Consider the following 19,435-nt stretch of genomic DNA (forward strand, 5'->3'; position numbering starts at 1 on the left):
CTTTGTGATGTTTCTCATGCCGAGTGACTTTAATCTTTGCATTTACATGGGTTTAGATCACTTAGATGAGAGTTTTGCTTAATTGGTTTCACAACTTGGCTCTTATGGCTCTTCTCATCTCAAGTGACTTTGATATTGGCTTTTACTTGACGTTTGATCACTTGGCTGAGATTTTTGACTTTTGCCTCTCAAACCATTTCTTTGTGCTTGAATGTTGTGAACACACTCATCAAGGGGGAGATTGATAAAATCAAGTTGATATAAACCTTGATTTTATAGTGATGAGCATTTGACAAATGTTGAAATGGCTTTGACGACATTATGGTATTCATGAAGCTCTTGTGTCTTATCGGTTTCATCAAGGGGGAGATTGAGAAATGGCTTTGATGCAACCTAGAATTTTTGTTTGGAGCTTGCATGATCCCTTCTCATTTCAAGTGGCCTTGTGTTTTCTTTTACTTGGCTTTTGGGGCACTTGAATGAGTTCTCTTTTGCTTTTAAATCATACTTTGTCAATGCAATTATCAAGGGGGAGATTGAGAGACCAAGTTGAGAAGTGCTTTGGTCTATTTGTGATGAGTGATTGACTAGATGATTTGAGGCTTTACCGGTTGAGTTCATATTTCATATGTGCATGATTATGCTAACGGCTAACCGGATGTGTTGTGTTGTGTTGTGGTGTTTGTGTAAACCATATATTGTGTGTTGTGTCTCTCAGCTTGGGTGTGCAGGAGTAGGATGCGACATGGTGGTCGACGGCATGAGGTGAAGGTCAAGCAAAAGGTTCATGCCGATGTACTAGGGCTGTGAAGGGTGGACACGAGTAGGCTTGGACTGAGGGACATGAGGAGTCCAGGCGGAGTCATGGGCGATCGACATGGTGCACGGAAGAGTAAGTGTACACGGACAGGTTGGAGATGGCGTCGGTCGAGTCAAGCGGGACGGAGGCGAGTCGAGTAGGCGGCCCGAGAGCTGGGAGCGAAAGACTTGGAGGCGTCGAAGACTTGGTGGAGGCTGGACACGCGTCGACATCGGTGAGTCACGCCTTGTGGGGCGTGCAAGAGGGTTTGACCGGTTTGACCTTTAAACCGGGGGTGAGTCACGCCAGGTGGCTATGCAGAGGGTTTGGGTGGTTTGGGCCTCAAAACCACCAGGCAGGCAGGTTTGCCAGTTTGGGCCTCAAAACCGGGGGCGAGTTCGGTGCGTCCGGACGGTGCCGAGTCGGAGGACACGTGGCACCATCGCGAAGCTTGCGTCGAGGCGAAGCGAAATCGTGAAGGCGCCGGGTCCATCCGATGAACGAAGAAAAAGTTGGACAGTTTTGCCCCTAGGGGGTTTGGAGTTGTATGCTTCATGTAAGGGCAACTTGGAAAATAGCCAAGTGTCGATATATATGAGAGATGGCTGGTTGGGGCAGCCATCCCTTTGGTTGTTTTGGTAGGGGTTTTCTCATTTGTTTTGTGAGAGCCTTTGGTAGAGGGAGAGAGGGATAGAGGAGGGATCTTTGTGTTGATCTTTTTGCCATCCAAGCTTTGCTTGTGCTTAGGATTGGCTTGTAACCGGACATGGTGGAGTAATGCAAGAATCAATTTCATACTCAATTGCTTCTCCTTCTCAAGATCTAAAATTTATCTTTTTCCCTATTTTTGGAGCATTTTTGGGTGAATTTTTGGATCTCATGATTGTAGCGTTTTGGGGTGTTTTTTTTGGGGCAAATTGGTGCTAGGACATGTGCAAGAACATTTAGGATGATCCTCTAGCAAACCCATGCACGAGCACCTCGGATTTTTAGATTTCCCAAAAATCCCCTGCTTGTGCCCTTCTCCAAATCCATGGAATCTTGTGACCAATTCGTGAGCTTTTCGACTTGAAACTTTGGGAATACCTTTGGTATGTTGTTGTGAGTCTATGATTCAAATTTCGTGATTTTTTGGAGGTCGTTTGATCGAGTTTCAGATTTTTCTTCCCTCCTCACGAAGGCTGAGTTTTGGGATTCCGGAATATTCCGGAAATTTCCAGACCTCCGGAAGTTTTCGAAGGTTTTTTCGGAAATCTCTGAAAATCTGAAATTTTTTGAAGGTTTGTTCGGATTTTTCCGAACTGTGGTGTTGGTTTTCAAAGTCTTTCTTCCGATACTTATGTGGACTTTTTTTTGCTTCCACTAATCTCAATTTGGGCTCCTAGCATCATTCCTATGTCCATTAGCTTGTGTATAGCTAAGTGGACTTGATCTTACTAGATGAGAGGTTTGTGGTTGGGTTTAAAACTTTAGCCGAGATTCTTTGAGAAAATTTGAATCGGCTCCCATTTACCCTCCTCTGGTCGCCTTTCCGGTCCTTCAGTACTAGGAGCATGCAACTAAGGTTTCAAGTAACTCCTATGAACTTAGTACCATAAGTATTGCATAATTTGGAACCAGGGTTATGCTCTGAGGCTTGCCTTCTTGTCCTACGCTAGCCTTTGGCTCTTCCGTCACTTGGCTCGGGTCTTGAGTGGTGTCAATCAGGTTCAACGCAACAGCAGAGTGTTCTTCTTCAGCCTCCGGAATCAACTTATATGTGTCGTCCGCGAGATTAGCTTCTACACGAGATGCATATGCATAAGATTTCATTTATAACCGTTCATGATATAGGTTGCATTTCGTTAATTATTGCAAAAACATAGGGTGCATTTTCGACCACATTCACCTAGACAAATTTATACACCTGTCTTTCTTTTTGGCCACATTCACCTAGACAAGTTTTTAAGCACTTTTTTCCCTTTAGCCACATTGACCTAGACAAGTTCATCACAATTCTTTTCTTCGCAGAACAAGGTTGGTTGTGAAGAAAACATGGGTTTTACTTTGATGGTGATTGTGTACACATAGAAGATTCTTACAAACTTAATATTCATAAAACAAAAGGTGGTGTCATGTGGTACTGATTAGCCATCTTTTTAAGAGTGATCATGTTCTGATGAAAAACATAATTAATCAATTGCTAGTTTACCATTCCTAGTAGCAATTATTATTAATAATTAAACTAGCTTTTAAAAATGAATAAATGTTTCAGGAAGCTTCTGTTAAGATATGAATATGAATTTTTTACAGGAGCTTTCCCTCTACACAAGATATCTACCATAAAATTTGAGATGAATTGGACATCTACAAAATTTACTAAAAATCAAACAGTGTTAATTTGTAGAACATGTAGAATGATTTTTAACTAGGTTTCTATCATTAGTTTGGTTCCACAAATTTTACAGAAGATTTACCAATAGTAACATATGCTATTGTGAATTTTTTAGGGTTTTATAAGCATGGGAACTATTTATCCCATAATAAGGAGATTAAAAAACATGTATTTCATTTAGCTATGGAAAACACATATTTCACAAGAACAAGTGTTTTTACTAGTCAGGCATGAGCATCAAGAGCCTACTAGAATTTATTTTGCATTTTTATCGAATTTCTACTAATTATCATGCAAATAACAAGATTAAGACAACAATTAATCATTTGAATTTAAAACAGTATGGACATCATGGATTTAATTAACACAAGTTACAGATCTAGAACATGCATGTTAAAGGAAGCTAAAAAAAGTGGTTTCACAATTTTTAGAGCATCCTATGTTTTATCAAGCATTTAATGACTTTTTATACAAAATAATTTCTATTTCTACATGCAGGAGAGTAACATGTAGATGAATATTTTTAAATTAAACTAGACATCATCAGGAACCTTACAGAACAAGTTTCATATTTTTCTCATTTTTCTACAATTTCCTATGCATTTTCCTAGTTTCAGCCATTTAAATGGATTTTAAATCAAAATCTGAGTTTCACTTTTACAGAACGACCCCTAGAGTTTTTAAACCCTCAGAACCAGGCCCTTGCATTTTACACCTAAGACCCTAGGATACTTTTTGGCTTTGCAATATAGTCCTTTCGGGGCCGGCTGGCGACGCGGCGGCGCAAATCCGGTGAAGTCTGGCCATGTGGGTGCGGGCTAAGGGTGTGAGTGCGACAAGGGGCTCCCCGCTGGGGTTTGCGCTGTAGGGGTTGAGGGTGGAGGAGGTCCGGCGAGGTGGCTCGGCAGTGGAGCTCCGGGCGTGGCTCAGGTGCTTCTTCTCCGGTGAAGGTGGCGGCGGAGAAGATCGGGGAAGGGGCTAGGGAGTTGCTGTGAGGCTCGAGTGGCACGAAGGAGGGTTTGGGCGGCACTGGTGTGGCTTGGGAGGGGGTGCTCGACGGGGCGGCTCAATGGTGCTCGGCGGAGCTTTGGTGCGGGTGAAGGATGGCGCCAGCGAGTTGGGGCTTGGCCCTTTTATAGCGGCAAAGCGACGCGAGGAGGACTGAGATGCCAGGGTGAGCTTGTGGCGCATTGGGTAGGTCGGCGGTGGCTCAACGCTGGCGGCAGGAGGGGGCGGCGCGTGACTGGCCAATGGCGGCATGCGGTGCACGGCGTGGCGTGGCCCGCGCCCTGGGGTTGGCCAGCGAGGATTTGCCTTGCGGAGGGGGAGATCGTGCACGCGAGGAGTGGGCAGCAACCGGCTCATGTTTTTTTTGTCATCGCCAGCGGTTGGGCGACGGGGAGGAGGTAGGCGGGCGGCGCCACGTGGCACCGGCGTGCTCGCCGTGCGCGGTCACTGCTCATTGGCGCATGTGGCGCGTACGTGTGGCGCGCGAATGTAGCCCCTTTGTGCCTATTTTGCTTTCAAATTTTGAACTAAACTTTGCAAAATTCAAATATAAAAGTTTGAGGTTGAACTATGGACTCCAACTTCTACAAAGGCTGATGGGTAAAAAATGCAACAAATTTGGAGATAAAATTGTTGAAACTTTGGTGGAACGCCGGCAAAGCTGATTTGAATTTTGACTTGAATTTAACCCAATTTGGACCTAGTTTATGAATGCCTTCCACTCAAAATCAGAGAAAGTGCAAACTAAGAAAGTTGTTCAAATTGAAAAGTTATACAGCTTTTATGTTGGCCAAAATTTGAGTCTTTATACAAAAATCTGTTTTTAGATCCTACCCTAGTGAGTGCCATTTAGGTGGTGTTTTCAACACTTAGCTAGATTTTGAAGTGTTTTTGAATTTGACAGTTAGCAAATTTGAATTTTCACTTAATATCTTGATGTTATCTTTGATTTGGCCTTTTTATCACTAGGGATGTCACAAAAGTACCCGTCATTTTTGGTGCACCATCTGGAAGATTGGCGAGAGTGGTGAAGTTATGCCTCCCTTGCTTGACTTGGACTTTCTGCCTCTTGCCCTTGTTCTAGTTTGAGCATTGTCTCTGGTTTTGGGGCCTATTTTGTGGACACTCCTTAGCAAAATGATTTGGGCTGCCATAGATGAAGCATCGGTTCCCATTGCAAGTGCGAGCTAGTTGCGGAGCATTTGGCATTGGGCCCTGTGACTAAAAGTTAGGGAAACGTGGAGCTCCCTGCTGCTGAGGTGGCCTGATGACCCAACGTCTAGGCTGAGAGGTTATCTGAGGAATTCGAGGTGGAGCATTCGGAACCAGCGAGAACTTCAGAGTCGAGGCACTAGCTGATGGCATTGGAGCCTTCCTCTTCTTGTCTGCTCGATGAGCCAAGATACAGTCCTCTTGAGAGATCGTCAAGTTCACCAGCTCATTATAACTATTCACCTTAATGGGATTCAGCGGTTCCCTGAGCTTGGTGTTGAGACCTCTGTGGAAATGGTCCCTCTTCTTTTCATCGGTGTCAGCATGATAACCCGAGTACTGACATAAATCATTGAAGGCCTAAGCATACTGAAGCACATTGCGCGTGCACTGAGTGCTAAGAACTCGTTCAACTTTCTCTCCATTAAACCCCTTGGGATGTGATGGCCTCTGAAGGCAACATTGAACTCGTCCCAAGAAACCACGCGATTGGCTGGAAGCATAGCATGATAATGGTTCCACCATAGTCGTGCTGAACCACGAAGCTGCTGTGCCGTGAACTTCGCCTTGTTCTCATCAGGACAAGGTGCCGTGAGTAGCGAGAATTTGGATTCGATAATGCGAATCCAAGCATCTGCATCTAGAGGGTCCTCTGTCTTGTGGAACAAAGGGGGCTGGGTACCCAAGAAATCCTCATAGCTCGCGATCCGAGGCTGGTGGAAGTTCCACCCACCCTGAGGTGGCTGCTGCTGCTGAACAAAATGCCGCAGCAATTCCGTTTGGGCAGCCAGTATCGCCTCCATAGAAGGCGGGGGTGGTGGTGGTGTTTGCTGCCTGCTGCCGCTAGGCGCAAATCCACCGGGGTTCTTGTGCATTCCCTGCACCATCTGTAAGGTTGAACTTTTCTATTAGTCACATAATTTTCAGACTTGCTCACAAGAAGATGAAACAAGGTAAATCATGTGCAGAATGTTAAAGTTCAAAATGCAGTTAAACAATGTGGGCAGAAAACTATCACTTAAGATAAAATTCATATCTCCTGACTCAAATATCCATAAATTCTCATCTTTGGTCAGTGAGTAGGAAATTTAGTATACTACAACTTTGGTATTCAACTTAGAGACCAATTCAAGTACTATCTAGGCTGAAAAATTCCATATTTACATCTCTGTCCTGGCTGTTTTTCAGCAGGCCGAGCCGTGATGTTTTGCTCATAGCTCGAGTTGGAAAAGTCCAATGATGCTGAAATTTTGTGAGCACTTAGATTGTAAAATTTTGAACAACTTTGGTATGCATAAAACAATCATAGATTAAAGGAAACTTGGTTAAAAATTCAAAAACATTTCTCCTGCAGAAGTTGGTCATTCATATGCTAGGTTACATCGATGTCAAGTTTTCGGGAACAACCCCCATAATCAAATGTCACAACTGTAGCATCTGCTACACAAAAGAACACTTGACTCTAAGTTAGCCTATTACATCCATGTCCAAAATTAGGCTACACCGAGGAGTATACACAAACTATCGCAAACATCTATAAATCGTCGAAATCGTTGACCGAAGATACACTAAGCATGGGAGAGTGAGCTCCCCAAGGTGGTAGCTGTGGTGCTCCACTCTCCACATCCATGCTAGAGATACCCTCCATCTCCTCGGGATCCTCATCCTCCTCCATGACCGCTGGAGGGGCCTGCATAGCTGCCTCCTGCTCATGGTGTATCTCAATATGGTCATTAGCATCCTCCAACTCCATGTTGAGATCATGGATCTGATCCTCCAAGATCTCAATATCGGTCACTCTGTCATCCAACTCGTGCTGAAGCTCTCCCACCTGGGTCTCCAACTATGTAATCCGTATGTCTTTATCAACCAACTCAAGCGAGAGGTCGACCATCTGGCTGTTCCTTTCATTGAACGCGATTTGATTTGCTTGTGCCAGATCGGTCAACTTGGCCTTTGCCTCGCCTTGGAGAGTTTGCAGGTGGTATAGTGCATTCATGCACCATGCCGAAGTGAAGATAGTCTCGTGAGGGAAAATGAACCCTAAAAGCTCCATGTTGTCCATCCGGTCAATCCACATGGGGTCATTTGACTGAGGTGACGGAAACAACCCCATGGGAGCCATAGCAACCTCCTCGGGGTGCTAACTACAAAAGGTAGTGAGCCCCTGAAGAGCAGCCATCTCCCAAGTGTCGTCAAGGCGGTAGCCACGTGCCTCAACCTCCAAAGTTGGCCACTCGGGGTGTGCCTGGTCGGGGAGAAGTGAGAGGTGCACGCGGCAACGGGGCATGCCACACTCCTCGTACTCCTGTCTAGTGTAATGGGGAGGAGTGGTGTATCCTGCCGAGCTCAAGATGCCCCACAAGATGGAAGAAAAACCCTCCCAGTGCAGGCAGTTCGAGTGAATTCTCCCATCCAGATCCACCACAATGTACACAGGGTCAGCCATCTAGAAGAACAAAAACCGAGGGAGTGTGTGAGAGCTAGAAAGTCACTTATCCAAGAGTGAAAACAGATTTCTGGACAGATAAAAGAATGGCCATAACCTGGAAAGTACCCATCCAAAATTTCCCAAACTTTACCAGAATGTTCCTCAGATATTTTTCTACAATGTTGTTATCAAAACTTTTGCTAAAACAGCCTCTAAGAGGGTCATAGACTCAGATTTTCCTACTGTGATCTAGCCTGAAATTTTCTGCAATTGTGCATCACAGATCTGACCATAACTCTCATACCAATCACCCAAAAGTCATGAAATTTTACCAGAAGGTTCTCCACTATATTATCTACAATCTTGATTTTATGACACTGGACAGAAACGGATCCCAAGGTGGTCGAAAAATTCATCTGCGCACTCAGAAATTTTCAGCAAATAGTGGTTTACCAATTTGAGTCTAACTTGTGTTCTACTTTGCCAATCTTTATGAAATTTTTACAGCATAACCCATGATAAATTTGGAACATCTTTATTATAGGATATTTCTGGAACAAAGATCATTTAATAGCCCAAAAAATTCTGACAGTAGGTAGCGGCACTTAGTTGACGACTAGATAATCCTTAGGTGATCGGCAAGAGTTTTTGTGAGAGCGACATTAGGTTGATATGTTACCCATGCAATTTTTTTTCCAATTTCCAAGTTGTAGGTTTCTAACATGATGCATGCATGACCTATACATCCTCACAAATTCAAAGAATTGCCAATTACTTGGACTTACGGGGTTAGTGACGGTGGCATGACAACAATTTATGGCTCTCCATATAATAGCTAGTCGAATTTCTAACCGTTCGTTAACTTAACATAATGCAGTTAGTGTACCTATAGAAAATCATTTGTACAAATTGAACCTTTCGTGCCAGCACTCATGAAAGCGTCCCTATTCCTTACCATTCACTATAAAAACGACACCCGCACGATTTCCACTGTATAGGCAATGTTCATAGGCTGAATAGCGTATTCACTTTTTATGTGCCACCATCATATTTGCATATGATGCCGTTGGTACGTTACAACAATTGTCGTACCCCTGCGTCAACCATATTTTTTTGGGTACCACCACCATATTTGCATATGGTGCCGTGGGTACATTACAGCAATCGCCATACCCCTACGCCAAACGTTGTGCAAGAAAGTAATATGCTGGAAGTCAGTATAATATAACCAATAAGTTAGTTAGCCACCTAATCAACCCATAATCCCCTAGGGCTTCACGGGCTAACTTTCATCCTTAACGAACCAACGCATTTTTCAAACGTGATTTTTCTAGGCAAGTTTTATCTAAATAAGTTTTTAAGGCTCGTTACTTTCTCTGGTGTATGCTTTTCGCTCTAATACCAGCTGTGGCAGAACCATCCAAATTAACCTGGCTAAAGTGTGCTCAACATCACCTCAAATGCGAATAGACACTTTAATCGAATTAAAATGGTAGTCTGTCGTGTTTCACCCGATACAACCACATATTTCCAATTGAAACAAGCATATAAGACTCGCATGAAGATGAGCCCAGAAATTACAACAATCCAGATAAAAGATTACATAGGTCCCAAATTAATTTATTACAAACCGAGTTTCAAAGCATAAAGTAGATCAGAGTTCAAAGCATAAAGAGTGTTCAGAGTTCAAAGTAGAGGAAAAGAACGATCAGTCTAACGTCGATACACGATACCATGGTGAAGTCGTCCATGATATCACTTACCACGGTCCTCACCCACCGAGGACGTGTCCCACTCGACCGTCCATCCCGGAGGGATCTGGTTCGGCCAAGTCTAGCAATCATGTCATCAACATCAACATTACTTGGAAACATAGCCACAAGCAAGGCTAAGTATACTAATACTCCGCAAGACTTACCTGTCAGGTGGTGTCTAATCCATCGACTCCTAGACATGTAAGGCTTCTTAGCTGAGGGGTTTGTTTTTGCCAAAGGCTTGTAAAGTGGATCCTTGCTTTCAAGTTTTAGCATCAAATTCTAGTTGATTAACCATTCTAGGTGAGCACCTATTCTAAGCAAGCATGGTAGATCAAGCAACTTAATCAAGTATCAATATTAATCATCATCCTTGTTCATCTTCTTACTCAATGCAGCACAGTGATCAAGTAGTCCCAAACTGTGAGAAGCAGACGATTCAAATCGAATTTCTTAACCTTGCAAGGTGGACCTAAACACACGACATATGCATACCACGGTGGGTTCACATATATCAACGGTTCCTGTCGATCCTTGATGCGTGTCCAGGGCCCACTTCCCTTGGATACAAGGCCCCACCAGTTCCGGAACGACACCGTACCGTGGCTGCACTTGTACCCACATGATGCATCAGGGGAACCCGGTTCCAGAGAGAGCGGGGATAAAGTCCACGCCCCAATTCAATCAGGTACTAGGCTTGCTGATTCCCCATACTCTTAGCATGTGTTTAGTACTTTCGAACACTTGACCACGAATGCCGACACATTTCGACCTTAGCAGATTTTCCTCTATACAGGCGGGACATCCATCATTTCAGAACATATTACCAAGCCCTGCCAGTGAACCTTATGATTCCAACATAAGTAAAAAGGCAAGTCACTCGACTTTTACAGTGTCCCTATTTAGCATAGCGACTAAATGACTTAGCATGCTAGTATTCAAGTCATGGGTACTAGGAGCATGCAACTAAGGTTTCAAGCAACTCCTATGAACTTAATGCACAAACATTAGTAACATAAGTATTGCATAATTTGGAAACAGGGGTTATGCTCCAGGGCTTGCCTTCTTGTCCTACGTTAGCCTTGGGCTCTTCCGACTCGAGGTGCGGGTCTTGGGTTGTCTCGACCAGGTTCAACACAGCAGTAGAGTGTTCTTCTTCAGCTTTCAAGATCAACTCGTATGTGTCGTCAGTGAGGTTAGCTTCTACACGAGATGCATATGCATAAGATTTCATTCATAAGGTTTCATGATGTAGGTTGCATTTCGTTAATCATTGCAAAAGCATATGTTGCATTTTTGACCACATTCACCGGGACAAGGTTTATAAACATTTCTTTCCTTTTAGCCACATTCACTTAGATAAGGTTTATAAACATTTCTTTCCTTTTATCCACATTCACCTAGACAAGTTGTAACCATTTCTTCTCTTCAGAATGCAAGCGTGATTGGAAAGAAAACACAGATTCTAATTTAATGGTGATTGTGTACACATATAAAATTTGTAGAAACTTATCATTCAAAAGGTAAAAGGTGGTGTCTGTTGGTACTGTTTAACAACCCTTTTAAGAGTGATCATGTTACTGAGGACAAGCAAAAATAATTACTTGCGGGCCTATAGGTCCTAATAGTAATTATTATTATTGATTAAACTAGCATGCAACATGAATAAGTGTTTTAGAGAGCATATGTTAAGATATGAACATGAAATGTTTACAGGAGCTTTCCCCCTACACAAGATATTTACTGTAAAAATTTGAGATGAATTTGGTATTTACAGAATTACGAAAAATCAAATTGTGTTAAATTATAGAACATGAAGAATGATTTTTAACTAGATTTTCATCCTTAGTTTGTTTCCACAAATTTTACGGAAGGGTTACCAACACTAACATATGCTACTATGAATTTTTCAGGGTTTAATTAGCATGAAAACTATTTATCCCATAATAAGGAGGTTAAACGACATGTATTTTCTTAAGCAATGGCAAACATATATTTCACAGGAGGAAGTATTTTTACTAGTCAGACATGGACATCAGGAATCTAACAAAATTTATTTTGCATTTCTATCGATTTTCCACTAATTATCATGCAAATAACAATATAAAAAGAGCATTTAAGCATTTGGATTTCAAATAGTATGAACACCATAGACTTTACTAACACAAGTTGCAGATATGGAACATACATGCTAAAAGAAAGCTAACAAAATTAGTTTCATAATTTTTAGACCGCCATATGATTTATAAGGCATTTAATGACTTATAGACAAGCTAAATCATAGCACTAGATGTAGGACAATAACATGCACATAAACATTTTTAAATTAAACTAGACATCATTAGGAACCCAACAAATCAAGTTTCACATTTATATCATTTTTCTACAATTTCCTACGCCTTTTCCAAGTTTCAGCCGATTTAATTAATTTTAAACCGTAAAGGAAAGACATGTTTCATGACCAGGCCCTTAGATCTTTTGAAACTTCACAATGAGGCCTTTACGCATTTACAATAGGACCTTGGGACAAAACACGACCTTGCAATGTGGCCCTTGGGGCCAGCCGGCGGCGAAATCCAGCAAGGTCCGGCCGTGGGGGTGTGGGCTAGGTGTGCGAAGGTGATTTGGGGCTCACCGCTGATGTTTCCGCTGTAGGGGTTGAGGGCAGAGGAGGGCCGGTGATGGGGCTCGACGAAGAGGCTTCGGGCGTGGCGCGGTGGCTTCATCTCTGGCGAGGCAGCAATGGATATGGCCGGCTATGGGGTCGGGAAGGTGGAGTGAGGTTCTGGTGGCGCATTGGAGGGCTTGGGTGGTGGCGGTGTGGCTCGGAGGCAGGAGCTCGTCGGGGTGGCTTCAATGGCGTTCGGCGGAGCTTGGGTGAAGGGCACCGGCAGTATGGGCGTGCCTTTTTATAGCGGCAAAGGGGAGGGTCGGGGCTGCTGTGCTGAGGTGAAGGCCCTAGGCGCATTGGCCAGGCAAGTGGTGCACTAGCAGTGGTGGCAGGGGGTGTACACGCGAGGTTTGTCGGCAGCCGTGCGATGCGCCGGCGTGCGGCGTGCGTCACGTGCTGTGGTTGGCCGGCCAAGATGTGGCGTGCTAGGGGCGAGATCATATGCGTGCGGAGTGGGCAGCTGCTGGGCTCGTGCTGTCGCTCAACGGCCGTGGGTTGAGCAAGACGGCGGAGCTAGACGGGCGGCGCCACGTGGCGCCGGCAAGTTCGCCGTGCGCGGTGACCATGCTCTGGGTGCACATGTGTTCCTGAGTGTCGTGCGAGGACAAATTCTTTGTCCTGGTTTTCTCCCAAATTTTTAACTAAATAAGGAAAACTTCAAATATAAAAGTTTGAGTTCAAAATATAGACTCCAACTTCTACAAAGGCTGATGGGTGAAAAACATGCTGAATTTGGAGATAAAACCATGTGAACTTTTGTAGAACGCCGGGCAAAGCTGATTTTGAATTTGACTCGAATTTGACCCAAGTTTGACCCAGTTTTTGAACACCTTCCACTAAAAATCAGAAAAAGCGCTAATTATGGAAGTTGTTCAATTTGAAAAGTTCTACTATTTTTATATTGGCCAAAATTTGAGTTCTTATATAAAAATATTTTTTTTATTTCATACCCAAGTGAGTACCATTTAGGGGGTGTTTTTAACAGTTAGCTAGATTTTGATGTGTTTTTGAATTTGACACTTGGCAAATTTGAGTTGTCTCTTAATCTCTTTGATGTTTCTTTGATTTAGCCTCTTGATCACTAGGGATGTCACAGGAACACGTAACATTCAACATTGTGGAGATGTGTTATCCATACTTCGCTATCTTTGGCAGGGGATTCATTAACAAGTTTGACGCAGTAATAAGACAGTTGTTCTTGTGTATGAAAATCCACAAACATTGAAAAAGGTGCAACACCAGGCTAGAAAAATGTACACCACCTAGCAAGCCCTGACGAGGCTGAGCTATCAGAAAAGAAAAACCATACATCGAGCCTAAAAGAGACAAAGAAAAGGTGAAAATGAGCGCCAACGGTGAAACTAAAAGAGTGCTGCTAGATGACTGTATTCTAGACAAAGCTGTAACAATGGGGGCCAACCTCGAGCTCGATGAAGAAAAGAAGCTAATTGAGTTCCAGAACAAAAACAAGGATGTCTTTGCATTGTCCGCAAGTGACATGAAAGGGATTGACAGGGATATAGTAGAACACAAGCTAGAAATAAACAAAGGCGTGAGGCGCAAAAAGCAAAAGCTTCAAAAAATGTCAGAGGACAAGATACAAGCTATTAAAGCAGAGGTTCAAAGGCTAGCTGATGCCAATGTAATACGCTCGGTCATGTACGCTGAATGGCTGGCAAACAGAGTCCCAGTCAAGAAGAAGAACAACAAATGAAGAGTGTGTATAGATGTTACTGATCTAAACAAGGCTTGCCCAAAAGATGACTTCCCACTAGAAAGGGTTGACAAAGTGGTAGATGATGCTGCAAATAGTGAAATGTTGTCACTACTAGACATGTTCTCAGGTTATCACTAAGCACGAATGAAAAAAGAAGATGAGGAGAAGACAAGTTTCATAACTCCATTCAGGACATACTGCTTTGTAAGAATGCCTGAGGGCCTCAATAATGCAGGATCAACCTTCTCAAGAATGATAGCAATAGTCTTGAGTAAACAACCTTGAAGAAACAGCCTAGCCTACGTGGATGATATTGTTGTAAAAAGTGGAAATGAAAAGATCATATTCATGACCTCGTGGAAACCTTTGCCAATCTTAGGGCAGCAAACCTAAAGCTAAATCTGGAAAAATGTGTATTTGGAATTCAGCGAGGCAAGGTTCTTGGATGCCTGGTCTCAACCAAGGGCATCGAGGCTAATCTAGATAAAATCCAAGCCCTCATCGACATGAAGGAACTAGTTTTAGTAAAAGATGTGCAAAAGTTGACAAAAAGAATAGCATCTCTCAACAGATTCATCCTAAGAGCTGCTGAACGAAGCCTACCCTTTTTCCAAGTGTTGCGAAGCTCCAAGAAATTTGAATGGGGGGAACAGAAGAGCAAAGCTTTCGCAGAACTAAAGAATTATCTAACAAACATGACGAAGCTGTGCTTGCCCAAGCCAAAGTCCCCCTTGCTGCTTTACCTGTTATCCTAGAACTCCGCAGTCAGTGTCGCCTTGGTACAAGTAAAGGAGATCGAGGGCAAGCCAAGAAAAATGCTAGTATATTTTGCATCGAAGGCGCTGTTAGGGTCAAACCTGTTCTTCTTAGAGTTAGAAAAAATAGCTTATGCTGTAATGATGGCAGCACGCAGGCTATGACATTACTTCGAGGGTCACAGAATAGTAGTGGTCACCAACCAGCCTCTTCACAACCTATTCACAAACAGGGAAGCCTCGGGAAGAATAACAAAATTGGCATCAGAACTGTCTGAGTACGTGGTGGACTTTGAAAAAAGAAGCGCAATCAAATCTTAGGTCCTAGCTGATTTCATAGTAGATTGGACATCTCCATGCATTAGGCAAACTGAGATCGAGGTCCCATGGATCATACACTGCAATGGGGCTTGGTGTGGCAAGGGGGCTGGAGTGTCCGCCATCATCACTTCACCATCGGGTGTGAAAATCAGATACGCCGCAAAGCTTGATTTCAAAAATGAAGTAAAGTCCACCAACAACACTACTGAATATGAATCATTGCTTTTGGGGCTAAGGAAAATGAGAGCCCTGGGCCAACAAGTATTCATTGTGAAATCAGACTCAAAGTGATACGAGAACACATCGAGAAAGACAGCAAGGCTAGAGAGCCAGAGCTCGTAAAGTACTTATCCACAGTGAGATCAATGGAGAAATATTTCAAGGGATTCATCATACAATACATCCCTATGGCAGAAAATGGTGAAGCAGATAGACTAGCAAAAGCAGCAGCACAAAACTAAGCCATGCCTCCTGACGTGTTCTACGATGTGATTCACTCACCATCAGCAAAGGAGCAAGACTCGTGGTTGTAAATGCCATCACCAGATTTGACTGAAGGGCTCCAATCATGGCATATCTCAGGGGACATTATGAGCCTCATGACAAGGCTGAACTAAGCAAAACAAAACAAAGGGCTAGGGGCTATGCCAGAGTTGATGGATAATTATACAAACCTGGAATATCAGCTCCTTGGTTAAGATGCATAACCTCGGAGAGTGGTAAATAATTACTAGCTGAAATCCATAGTGGTTTTTGCGGTTCTCACATCGGAACCAAAGCCTTGGCGGGTAAAGCCATAAGGCAAGGTTTCTTTTGGCCAACTGCAATCCTCGATGCTCGATGCTTAGTGAGAACTTGCGAGGCTTGCCAAAAGACAGCCAGTCAACAAAAAGCACCTCCACTACTAGTACAGTTGATACTGCCAACTTGGTCGCTGCAGATATGGGGTATGGACTTGGTGGGACCACTGCCAACCACTCAAGGCAACTGCAAGTTTGCAGTGGTGTCAGTCGACTACTTCACCAAATGGATCGAGGCTAAGCCATTAGCAAACATAACCTCGAGCTCTGTGCAAAAGTTTTTTTGGCAGAACATCATCTGCAGATTTGGGGTTCCTAGAGAGCTAATTGTAGACAAAGACGAGCAGTTCGATTGTAACGATTTCATCAGTGCAAGCATAGGAACTAAGGTAAAATTTGCCTCAGTATATCATCCCTAATGCAATGGAGCTATAGAAAGAGCAAATGACATAATCTTTTCGAGCATAAAAAAAATGCTTGTATGACCAAAAGAAAGGAAAATGGGTAGATGAGCTTCCAAGAGTCAGATGGTCTCACAACACCACAACCTCAAGAGCAACAAGCTTTACACCTTTCTGGATTTTGGATGTCTCTAAGGCAATGACACCTGAAGAAATCAAGACTGAAAGCTTAAGAATGCTAAAGATTGAGGTTTCCTCAGACAATGGAAAAATCGATAAAGACATGATAGAGCTTGACATACTCCAAGCAGCAGAGAACCTTGACAAGTACCAACAAGAAACAAGAAAGTGGAGGGATAAGAAGGTAGTGAAAAAACAAATCAAGGTGGGAGATCTAGTTATCAAAAACACAAAAAATTGGGAGAGCCTCGGGAAGTTACAAGAAACTTGGGAAGGGCCATATGTTGTCACTTGAAGCAACAGACCAGGATCCTTTTACCTCGTAGATAAGCTTGGAGTAGAGTTGCCACACTCTTGGGATGTGGATAACTTATGCAAGTATTACCCTTAGTCTCTACACTTACAAAAGCCTTCTACTTGTGAATCTATAAACAATGTCGAGGGCACAAAATTTACTTTATTGTATTTACTTTTCTGCAAACATACCGTACTCTTTTCCGTGCTAGGGGGGCTCCACACTGGAGGAAAGGTTTTCTAACAAGGTGGATCCATGTAAACCCTTTACATTCTAATGAAGTACAATTCCCCCTTTATCTTATGATTGTCAAGCCTCGAAGAGGCTATTAGCTTGCGTTTCTGCGCAAGATCCAGGCTAATGCAACAAGAAGTTGTGAAACCTCGCATTTCTGTGTGATGAAAAACTTGCATTTTTGCGCAAGAAGGACTTGCATTTCTGTGCAAGATCCAACCTAAAACAACAAGTTGCAAAACCTCGTATTAATGTGCGACAAAGAACTTGCGTTTCTGCGCAAGCATGGGGCATAAGCAACAACAAGTTGCAGCACCAATTTTAAAATTTTAAAACACTTGGAAAACTTGCATTTCTATGCATACAAGCCTCGCATTCCTGCATGAGAAAAAACTTTTATCTAACCTCGCAGGTTTACAAGCTGTGTGTAATCAACATTAATAAAATTTTTTCCAACCTCACAGGTTTATAAGCTTTACAGTCGAAGCAACCAAAAGTTGTAATTTTGACCCAACTTTACGTTAAAGTTTTTAAGTCCACAAAACTTGAAAACAAGTTTTTGTCGACTTATCATCAGAATACTCGAGTACGAAAACTTTGCTAGAACGGACTTCAAAAGACAAGGTGCCAAGGAAGACACAATCTCTAATAACCCAAGGATGACACAATCTCTAATAAAAAGAGGCACTGACCAGTGCATTTCACACAAAGGAATGGGGGGGGGGGGTTGACGTTTTTTTGCAACAGAGTCTTTTTGGCAGAACCACCCAAATTAACTTGGCTAAAGTGTTCTCAACTTCGCCTCATATGCGAATCACACTTTAAGCAAGTCAATTCGGCAATCTGTTGGGTTATACCCGATAAACCACTTGTCTCAGATCGAAACGAAAAGCATCTCACGCGAAGGTGAGTTCAGAGATTACAACATTCCAGTACTTAATACATAGATCCGAATTAAGTTATTACACAATCATTTTTCAAAAGTGCATAAAGTAAAAGCTCAGAGTTTAGAGCAGCGAAAATAAAACGACAACTAGACGTCGCGGCAGATACATCATGGCAAAGCCAACCATGACATCAGTTACCACGATCCTCGCCGACCGAGGACGGGTCCCACTCAACCGTCCAACCTGGAGGGAGCTAGGTTGGCCAAGTTAAACTTGCAGCACGTTCATCGACATCTAGTTCATTACCTGAAAGCAACGCCACAAGCAAGGCTGAGTATACTAATACTCAACATGACTTACCCGATAGGTGGTAACTACTCCACCAACTTCTAGACATGCAAGACTTTTTGGTTGAGGGGTTTGTTTTTTCCAAAAGCATCTAAGTAGGTTCTTACTTTTCGATTTTAGCAGCAAGTTCTAGTGGATTAGCTTTTCTAGGTAAGCAACCTGTTCTAAGCAAGCAAGTTGAGCAAACATTTTATTCCAAGAATCATCATCATTAAGTAATCATTCTAAGTTCCACTTGTTACTCAGTGTAGCACAGTAGTCAAGCGGTCTCAAACTGTGAGAGGCAGACGATTCGAATCGAGTTTTTATACCTTGCAAGGTGAAGCTAACCCCATGACATTCGCGTACCACGACGGGTTCGCTTCACTTGTTAGCCATCCCCGTCACCCCAGCTACGTGTCGGGCCCACCTCCCTTGGATACAAGGCCCCACGGTCCTGGACGACGCTGTACCGTGATTGCACTTGTAACCACATGATGCACCAGGGGAAACTCCATTCCAAAGACAGTGGGGCTGTCCGCTCACGTCCCGGTTCGATCAGGTACTAGGCTTCCCTATGCCATACTAGGTATGAGATTAGTACTTTCAAACACTTGACTGCGAATGCCGACACCTTTTAGCCTTAGCAAGTTCATTACTAGACAAACGGGACAAAACCACCATATCGAAACCAATCCCGGTCCCGTTCGTCATCCTTATGGTTGTAGTATGAGTAATCAAACAACTTTAACTCGCGAGTGATAGGAAATAACTCGAATTTTACTGAGTCCTATTAGCACAGCAACTACTCGGCCTATCATACTAGTGTTCCAAACATAGATACCTAAGATCATGCAACTATGTTTTCAATCAACTCCTATGATCGTAAATGCACAATCATAAGAAGCAGAGATATTGCATAATCTTAAAAATAGGGTTATGCTCTGGGGCTTCGGGGTTATTCCTGGACTAGGTTAGTGAGAGGGTCGTCGAAAGCTTCGGGAATCTCCTGCTCGACCTCGACATGGTGCAACTCTGTAGATCCTTCCTCAACAGCAGGCGTCAACTCGTATGTGCCATCTGCGAGGTTCGCTTCTACACGAGATGCATATGCAATGTTCAAGTTTCACGAGTTTGCGAGCAAGGTGGATTTCAAGTTAAACAACATAACCAGTGCAGCGACCATATTCACCTGGAATAGCATTTAAACTTAACTTTCTTTACTAAGTAAAGTGCTTTCGTGTTTTACCTCGGGGTGTATAGATGGTG

The sequence above is a fragment of the Setaria italica genome, chromosome IV (assembly GCF_000263155.2).
Source record: "Setaria italica strain Yugu1 chromosome IV, Setaria_italica_v2.0, whole genome shotgun sequence".
In the NCBI taxonomy this organism is placed as follows: Eukaryota; Viridiplantae; Streptophyta; class Magnoliopsida; order Poales; family Poaceae; genus Setaria; species Setaria italica.